This window comes from Oryctolagus cuniculus, chromosome 5 (genome assembly GCF_051225735.1).
Source record: "Oryctolagus cuniculus isolate XC-2025 breed Fujian yellow rabbit chromosome 5, ASM5122573v1, whole genome shotgun sequence".
In the NCBI taxonomy this organism is placed as follows: Eukaryota; Metazoa; Chordata; class Mammalia; order Lagomorpha; family Leporidae; genus Oryctolagus; species Oryctolagus cuniculus.
Genome location: NC_142871.1, coordinates 128690716 through 128700000, shown reverse-complemented (window position 1 = coordinate 128700000; position 9285 = coordinate 128690716). Strand labels below are relative to the sequence as shown.

Genomic DNA, 9285 nt, shown 5'->3' with positions numbered 1-9285 from the left:
GAATCCCTGTGGCTTCCGCTTCCCTCCAGCAGGTTCCCTCTGGAATGGCCTCTGGTATTTATCGTGCACCAGCTCTCTGCCAGGTACTGCACCAAGGCCTTTCATACATGTGGAGTGCTCCCATCTCTCCACCTGGTGAGGCACGCATCCTCCTTCCAAAAGTAACGGGACAGAAGGGCCAGGAAGCAAAGTATCTTGCCAAGGTCACAGGAGCAGTAAGTGGCAAACCCAGGAGTCAAAGCCGAGCCATCGACACCATCCACCTTCCCAGGCCAGTTGCTCCTGCTCCTACCGCCCTCCTGAGCTGCTTCAAGCCAGGCTCCCACCGCCTCCTCTCGCTCTCCATGAACCAGTGGGTTCCAGGTGTGGGCACAGGCCTCTGTTTCTCAAAAGTGCCGCGATCGAGCCCACGTGTCAGGAGCCTGATTAAAGGGAAGAGAGAGAGAACAAAAATCAAGCAGAATTGGGGCTGGGAAATGAGACATAACCACAGATGTACGAGAGATTAAAAGATCACAAGGGGATTCTGCTCTGTGCCACAAAATGGAAACTCTAGAAGAAATGGATATTTGCCTTGCAACAAATAAATTACCTAAATTGACCCAAGGAGAAACAGACGATGAGATGGGCCATTACAGCAAGCCAGACTAGAAAGGTGATTAAAGAGCTACCATTATAAAAAAGGCACCGGGAACAGATGGTTTCACAGCTGAGTTCTATGTAACCTTTAAAGAACAAATAATTCCAATGTTAATTAAACTCTTCCAGATCATAGAAGAAGATAAAACACTGCAGTTCACTTTCTGAAACCGCACTGCGTTGGTACCAAAGCCCAATGCACACCACTCAAAGAAAGGCAATTGGAAACCAATTGTTCTTGGGAGTGTAAATGTAAAAATTCCAAATACAGCGCTGGCAAATGAAATCTGGCACAATGTCATTATGATCAAGTGCTATTTATCCCAGCGATACACAGATCTATAACAGGAAATTGATTAATGTAATTCGGCCCATCAACACACTCAAGGGGGAGAAAGGTGAGCATGCCAATACATGATGAAAATGTTGGATGAAATAAAAACCTTCCGCGAAACACAGGCAGAAGAAACGCACTCATTCATCCAACAGATACTCGCATGTGGTAAGCACCCGTTGCTTCACACCCCATCATAGACATGAGGATTGTAGCCATGACCGAGAGAAAGATGCCCTGCGCTTAACGACAGAGACAAACGATACACAGGATCATTTCTATTATGATGGGGGTAGTCGCTAAGTCGAAAAACTACAGCCCCTGTTAGGAAGTTAGAATTTTAGAGCAGACAGAGAAAGTGTTGCCCAGAGGTGAAGCCTGAAGCAACAGGGCACGGTCACACCTGTCTGGGGAGGGGCGGGCATTCCAGACAGATGGCGGGAAGCCCCCGGGGCAGGCAGGTGCATCCTGGAGAACAGCTCCAGCAGGTGACACAAGACAGCAGTCTCATTGTCACAGGAACCGCCAACACAGAGAGGTGACACGTGCTACTCTCTGCCTCCCAGGCCATGCTCACCTCTCGTGGCGGCCGAGCACTCCTGCATCCAAATCATTAGACTCCCTTCTCCCCCCGCCCCCCAAGGTCAGGGGGTGTTCCACCCGAGGCTGATCAACAACGAGATGAGGTCATGCTTCCAGGGAAACCTCACACCTGAATCCACAAGGCTGGGCTGACTCCCAAAGCCAGACAAAACCATCACAGTCTGGGTTACTGAGCCTGAAAACCACACTAGGTCAGGGACTCCAGAGGGCTGTGTGGTTAGGGAAGCATCTTTCCCATTCTTCCGGGATCCAGCCTGGTGAGATACAGCAAAGCATCATGGCTCACGGCATCCATCCTTTCTGTCTGTTGAGGGGATGGGAGGTCAGACCTGGGGCATGTCTCAGCCTGCTTCCTGCTGCGAGAACAGAATGCCACAGGCAAAGTCACTTCTAAAGAAATTTATTTTCCCCCAGTGCGGGAGCCTGGGATGGCCAAGGTCAAGGTGAGGGCCTCCTGGCTGTGTCAGAGCATGGCAGGGACCTCCAAGACAAGACAGCACACAGGAGAGGGGTGCTGAGTGATAAAGCCTCTCCCGGGACAACTGGCCCTCTCTGGCTGCAACAGCCTTAGTCTACAGGTGAGGGCAGAGTATTTAGTGCCTAACCACTTCCCAAAGGCCCAGCCAAGCGACACTGCTACAATGGCAATTAAATGTCAGCCCAGTGGACAGCAGGTTAAGCTGTCATTGGCGACTCTGGCATCTCCTTTGAGCGCCATTCCGGTCCTGGCTGCTCTATGTCTGATTGAGTCCCTGCCAATGCACCTGGGAAGGCGGCAGAAGATGGGCCAAGTGCTTGGGTCCCTGCCACATGTGTGGGAGACCCAGATGGAGTTCCAGGCTCCTGGCTTCACCTTGGCCCAGCGGCAGGTCATTGCGGCCATTTGGGGAGTGAACCAGAGGACAGGAGATAGCTCACTCTCGCTCTCTCACCCTCTCTCTACTTTTCCCTTTCTCGCTCTCTCCCTTCTTCTCCTTCTGCCTTTTTTTTTTTTTTTTTTACAGGCAGAGTTAGACAGTGAGAGAGAAACAGAGATAAAGGTCTCCCTTCTGTTGGTTCAACCCCCCAATGGCCGCTACGACCAGCGTGCTATGCAGATCCGAAGCCAGGAGCCAGGTGTTTCTCCTGGTCTCCCATGGGGTGCAGGGCCCAAGCACTTGGGCCACCCTCCACTGCACTCCCGGGCCACAGCAGAGAGCTAGCCAGGAAGAGGGGCAACCGGGACAGAATCTGGTGCCCCAACCGGGACTAGAATCCAGGGTGCCAGTGCCACAGGAGGAGGATTAGCCTAGTGAGCCGCTGTGTGGAGTGAACTAGTGAATGGAAGACCTCTCTCTCTTCTCTCTCTCTCTCTCTCTCTCTGCCTCTCCCTCTCTGTAACTCTGACTTTCAAATACATAAATAAAATATTTTTTAAAAAAGAGAAACAGGAATGCTGGAAGAAAGATGAGACTTAGTGGAGACAGGACAGCAGGGCCCCTGTACCCACCACCTCCTAGCGCAGGGCCCACAGCAAATCTGATCACATGGGTTGGAAGCCTCACCATGGGAGCTGTGACTGCCGTGACCATGAAGAGACTGTGGCCATCAGAGCCTTCTCATTGGTCTTGTGATGCCGTGTTCTACAGAAGACCATCATCTTGAAGTTGTCAGGGCTGTCAACAGTGGGAGCCCAATGGTGCAAGGGTCTTACCCCGGCATAGACAGAAGATCCACCTGGCATCAAAGCATCAACACTGGGGTGGGCGTCCGAATCGTCCTGGCACCGCCACCGCCTGGAGAAAGGCAGACAAGTGCCTCAAGCTTGCTGAGCCTGTTTTTTTTTTTTTTTTTTTTTTTGCCTACAAAATGAAAATGTTAATGTTCCACCAAGGTTATTAAGAGGATAGAATGAAATAATGCTTGTGGCAGGATCCAACTCATAAGAGCTTAATAAATTTGAGGCGTCCGATTCTCTGGAGGACCCGAGAGATGAGTTCTTTATGATTCTCCACCCTACCACTCCACCGCGTGGCTCTCCCGCCCCGCCCCCCACCCCACTTCTCCAGGCTTCAGTCCTGATAAATCCGGGAGACAGCCCAGTGTCCGAGGGCCACCAGGAACGCACTCACCGTCAAACCACCACGGGCTCCTGACCGTGCTGCTCAGGGAGAGCATGCACCTGGCACACAGTGGGCAGTGTGAGGGGTGCAGGCGGGCCTGCTGGGTGCCGCTGGGGAGGCCTCGGGCAGCAAAGGCTGGTCCAGGTCGGTGCCGGCAGGAAGCAGGGGCTGTTTTCCAGGTCGGGCTACCTTAGTCCTTTTCATCTTGGAGGCAAGAGGGACGAAGCAGGGCTAACGCTGTGCCTGCAAAGACACAGGAGTCACTCTGGTTGGCTGGGAGAAGGGGCTGCTCATTGCTTGCTATGGTTTCATAAAATCCAGCAGTTGCCATGTCCCGCCATGGTCCCGGAGAGCTGTCTGGTGTCCGTGGTGTGGGGCTCATCTCAGGGGGAGCTGCTCGGGCCACAGGACGTGTCTCTGACTCCGACTCTTCCTTCTCCTGCCTCAACACACAGCAGGAGATGCCACTCCTGGAGAGCTCAGGGTGCTTTGCTTACTTACGTACCTGCATAACGTCCGCTCCCAGCTTTACCCAGGATGTGTTGCCCGCGGTCACACCCTCACCCCGGCCCCCAAGGGAGATTCAAGAAGCCAGCTTCATAGCGACCAGTGAGGAGACAGGGGCCCAGCTGGGGAGGACGTGGCCGAGCGCCAATGTCTGTCCCTCTTGCCTGTGGCCTCCAGGCCCTCTTGTGTGACCTCACCTTTGCACTTGACCAAGTCGGGACTGAGAAGGCCTCTGGCCTTGGGGAAGACGCTGACCAGGGAGGGGGTGCGCCCGAGGGCTCTGTGACCTTGCACAGGCTGTTGCCCTCTCTGGACCTCCGTGCCCTGCTCACCATAACAAGCACACTTGTCCCTAAGGTTGCTCCATGTCGGCCATGCTAGGGAGCCAGCACAGCCACTGAGCTGCCGAACTCACAGGGATTGACTTTGGTGGCTGGAGGAGAGACGCAAACTGGGCCCTGGAGTGCCGAGGCAGGAGCTGCCAGTCAGCCTTCCCTCAAACTGTGCCAAGGACTCTCAGGTGTTGCTGTCAGCAGGTGGTCCTGGGCAACGTGAACACGCATTCATGATGTGCTAGGCAGTGCCCTAAGCTCCTCGCGTGGCCACTCACGTAATATCACAACCACCCTGTCTGTTATTCCCATTTTACAGATTGTGGGGAGCAACTCGGACTAGACTAAGTTACTGGAATTAAGACTTATTCTATGCATCTGCTCTCCCACAATATGGCGCTGAGAAGGGAGAAGCAGCTTCTACACAGCTGCCTCCAGTTCAACCAATAAACAGCAGGACCTGCTCCTGATTGGAGGAGAGCAGCGTACTCGGCGTGTGGGTAGCAGAGTTGGGATTGGTGGAAGAGGACTATAAAGGAGGAGAGAGACAACATGCACCAGGAACATCTATCTGAAGGAACACCTGTGCAGCCCCCGAGAGAGCCGGCCGGCGGTGTGCCGCTCCCCCGCGGAAGTGGGGAAAAGTGGCAGGGGGAACCGCCCTTCCACGGAGGTGGAAGGGTCGGTAGCCAACCCGGGAAGAACCAGCAGCAAACCCGGGGAGGGCCGAGCAGACAGAAGAACAACACAGGGTCCTGTGTTGTTCCTCCACGAAGAGGGGGAGCGACACAGATGGGGAAATTGAGGCATGGCACTATTAATTCAGTCAAGGCATCAAGCAAAGAAGTCACTTGCCTGGGGACACACAAGTGGTGAGCCCAGCTGGGGGCTGGAAAATAGGCAGGTGCCTCCCAAGTCCATGGTCGGAGCCAGGCAGGCGGTGCCTCTCTGAAGCAGGAGCAGCCCTCGCCATGGTCAGTGCCTTTGACTCAGAAGCCCAGAGCAGGGCTCAGCACACCATGGCCTGACAGCCCCACACCGGGGTCCCTGGTTTTGTAAAGAAAGTGGCGCTGGGACATGGCCACACCCATGTGTGCATTATCTGACATCACAGCCAAGTGGAGGCAGCAGAGACCACCTGGCTTGCAAACCACAAAGCATGAACTCTCTGGTGCTTTCTAGATAATTCGGTCAGACTCTGACCTAGTACGTGCACTGCCGGTGTCCAAACACGGCTCTGCCACTCGCTAGCTGACATGGGACAAGTTGCATTAAAGTCAAGATCTATTGACATTCTGAATAAGATGTCGAATTGTGGAAAGCTTATGCTAGAGTTATTAAATTCTTGAGTACTTAACACTGCCTCTAACTTACCACAGGAGTTACTTCCCCAAAATAGGAATTACAGTCAGATAGAAAGGGTTTTTGGGAAACGTCGCAATGTTGTTTATGTAAGTAAACCACATTATAAGCGTACTGGAGACCCAACCCAATTTGCCTTTGTAGAATTTGAAACAAAAGAATGAGCACCAAATGCTATGGAGGCAGGATGAGATCCTAAAAGAAAACAGTAAAAAATGCAGCAAGTGTTATAAACAGTAAAACGTATTTGCAATCATTTCGGTTTCTTAACAACCCCCCCAGTAAAGCAGCCAGAAAACCTGGCATATTTCCTAAAACACTGAAAGACAAGCTCATTCCGGCCCTCGGAGTGGCTGCTGACTATTGAATACTTTTAAATAGATGTAGTTGAAATAAAATGAAATTAATGGCAATAATGAGTTTTTAAGCTTGAAAAAAAGTGTTTACTTAGAAGCATTCAGAATGTCAACAAAACAGCTGTAACTTCTTTTGGAATCACAGAGTGATATTCAGTTAGCAGAACAATTATTTAATATAAGCTGCATCAGAGACAACTGAAGATGAAAAAAACTGTTCTTCCCATGTATAACAAACTTATCCGGCGCACCAACAAAAACCTCCTTTAAAGAAAAGCAAAGGAGGGGCCGGCGCTGTGGCGTAGCGGGTAAAGCCTCGTCCTGCGGCGCCGGCATCCCACATGCTGCCTCAAGTCCCAGCTGCTCCACTTCCCATCCAGCTCTCTGCTGTGGCCTGGGAAAGCAGTAAAAGATGGCCCAAGCCCTTGGGCCCCTGCACCCACGTGGGAGACCCGGAAGAAGCTCCTGGCTCCTGGGTTCGGATTGGCCCAGCTCCTACTGTTGCGGCCATTTGGGGAGTGAACCAGCAGAGAAAAGATCTTTCTCTCTGTCTCTTCCTCTCTCTGTAACTCCATCTCTCAAATAATCAAATAAATAAATCTTAAAAAAAAAAGAGAGCGAGAGAAAGAGAAAAATAAAGGAGAGGCAGGCATTGTACCGCAATGGTTAAGCCTCTTGGGAAGCCCACATCCCATGCAGGAGCGCCCGTTCAAGTCCCGGCTACTCAGCTTCCAATGCAGCATCCTGCTACGGCACCTGGAAGGCCGCAGAAGATGGCCCAAGCGCACGGGTCCCAGCTAGCTGTGCGGGAGAACCAGGTTGGAGTTCCTGGTTCCTGATTTCAGCCTGGCCCAGTCCTGGCTCTTGCAGGCATTTGGAGAATTAACCAGCAGATGGAAAAGCTCGCTCTGTCTGTCTCTGTCTCTCCCCCTCTCTGTCACTTTGTCTTGCAAATAAATAAGTAAACCAGAAGGAAGGAAGGAGGAAATGTCCAGGCCAAGGCGTTAAGCACAGACCCAAGCCCCAGAGCTTCTGTAAAATGAACAGCTGGAGGAGCCGGTCGGAGGGCTCCAGAGCAGAGCAGTTGCTTTTCTGAACCTCACTGTGTGAGACTGTGAAATGGGCCTGTCACGGCAAGTGCAAGTGCACCCAGAACACCTGCGCCCTGGCAGGCGTCTGACAAGGGCTGGCAGTTATCCGGCTAATAGTGCGCTCAAAAGGATGAGCCGTTCCTGCAGGAACACTGAGGACAGAGCATGGGCCTTTAGCCCCAATACGTGGGCAAGGAAACCCTGGGGCAGGTACAGAATCGGTTTGTCCAGAGCTTCAGGAAGCCTGAGGGACACAGCCCAGGTCTTCTCAGCCCACAGCCACGCTCCATGCCTCCCTGGAGGGCCTTGGTGGTCACGTGTGGCCTCTGGCACGCGCAGCCCATCCACGTTTGCCAGTTCCCGGCATTGGTTAAGTACCCACGGCCGCACAGAGCTCGCCGGCACAGACATTTGTCAAAGAAGACACGCCAGTCATCCGTGCCACCAGAGACAGTGACAGATGTGCTCTGGGGCGCCGCCGTCCCAGCCATGGAAGATGGATGGGGCCCTGGCCCCGGCAGTGGCCCTGCCTCCGCGGGCAGCCACGGTCCAGGCCAGAGACAAATTGCAGTGGGTCAGGGACCGTGGAGACTCCAGGCTCCGACCTGCTCTCCCCCAGCCCTCCCCACTGCCCTAGACAGGTGCACTGAGGACTGGCGCGCTGCTCTTAGGGGTGCCAGGGGATGTGGGCTATTTCTACTCCCACCACCAACATCAGTAGTTGACAGGTAGGCTGCAGCATCTGAAAAGCTTAGAACACGCGTACCCCTTTAATCCTTAACCATCCACTGGTGGGGGGCAGATACAGGAAACAGGTCAGAGAGGTGCCAGGCCTCCTCCACCATCACACAGTGAGTGACAAGAGCAGGATCTGAATCTAGACCGGCTGCACCCTCACGACTATTATTGGGAAGTCTGGGATGGGCAGGGGTCCGTGAGTAACCCAGGACCGGCCCCAGGAAGAGAAAACAAAGGAGCAGCACTCAGAGGCGCTCCCCAGCTCCCTTGCTGCGTGGGCAGGGATCGGCTGTTCCTGTCTCGGGTTCTCCATCTGCCGCTGCACAGTCCTGTAGGACAACAGACTAGGGCCAGGGCTGGCCTTGCTCTGTTCTCCGGTCTGGAGTTCCCCCAGGACAAGCTCCACACAGCGATTCCAATCCAGATTCCAGCACCCTCCCTCCAGCCCACCCCATAGCTCAGCCAACCGTCACCTCCATCCCTGAGGCAAGCTCACAGACCCCAGAGACTTTGTAGGGAGGTGTATGTCTGGTGACCACAGAGGTCACAGACCACAGAAAACAGCAATAAAAGAGACACTGTTCAAAAACCTTCCGGGGTATAGGGATGTAGCCTGGTGGTTAAGGCACATGTATCCTACATCCAAGTGCCAGGGTTCAATGCCTGGCTCTGGCTCCTGACTCCAGCTTCCCGCCATCTTTCCTGGGAGGCAGCAGGTGATGGCTCAAATCCTTGGGTCCCCGCCACCTACGCAGGAGGCCCAGATTGAGTTCCTGGCTTCTGGCTTCAGCCTGGCCCAGTCCCAGCCTTTGTAAGCATTTAAGAAGTGAACCAGCAGGGCCGGCGCCGCGGCTCACTAGGCTAATCCTCCGCCTAGCGGCGCCGGCACACCGGGTTCTAGTCCCGGTCGGGGCGCCGGATTCTGTCCCGGTTGCCCCTCTTCCAGGCCAGCCCTCTGCTGTGGCCAGGGAGTGCAGTGGAGGATGGCCCAGGTGCTTGGGCCCTGCACCCCATGGGAGACCAGGAAAAGCACCTGGCTCCTGGCTCCTGCCATCGGATCAGCGCGGTGCGCCGGCCGCAGCGCGCCGGCCGCGGCGGCCATTGGAGGGTGAACCAACGGCAAAGGAAGACCTTTCTCTCTGTCTCTTTCTCTCACTGTCCACTCTGCCTGTCAAAAAAAAAAAAAAAAAAAAAAGAAGTGAACCAGCAGATGGGAGTGAT

General features: G+C 53.9%; 1 long non-coding RNA gene across 3 annotated transcripts in view; it reads right to left on the bottom strand.

Moving 5' to 3' along the window:
• The window catches only part of LOC127493042 (uncharacterized), a 4945-nt gene extending 4320 nt beyond the window's left edge, over positions 1–625 (bottom strand). Inside the window, exon 1 of one of the 3 annotated variants that reach the window (XR_016234090.1) lies at positions 1–625. This exon is cut by the window's left edge and continues 127 nt beyond it. This is a non-coding gene — a long non-coding RNA (uncharacterized LOC127493042). The other 2 variants (XR_016234091.1, XR_016234088.1) reach the window with 2 other exon arrangements.
• Between the last annotated feature and the right edge of the window lie 8660 nt (positions 626–9285).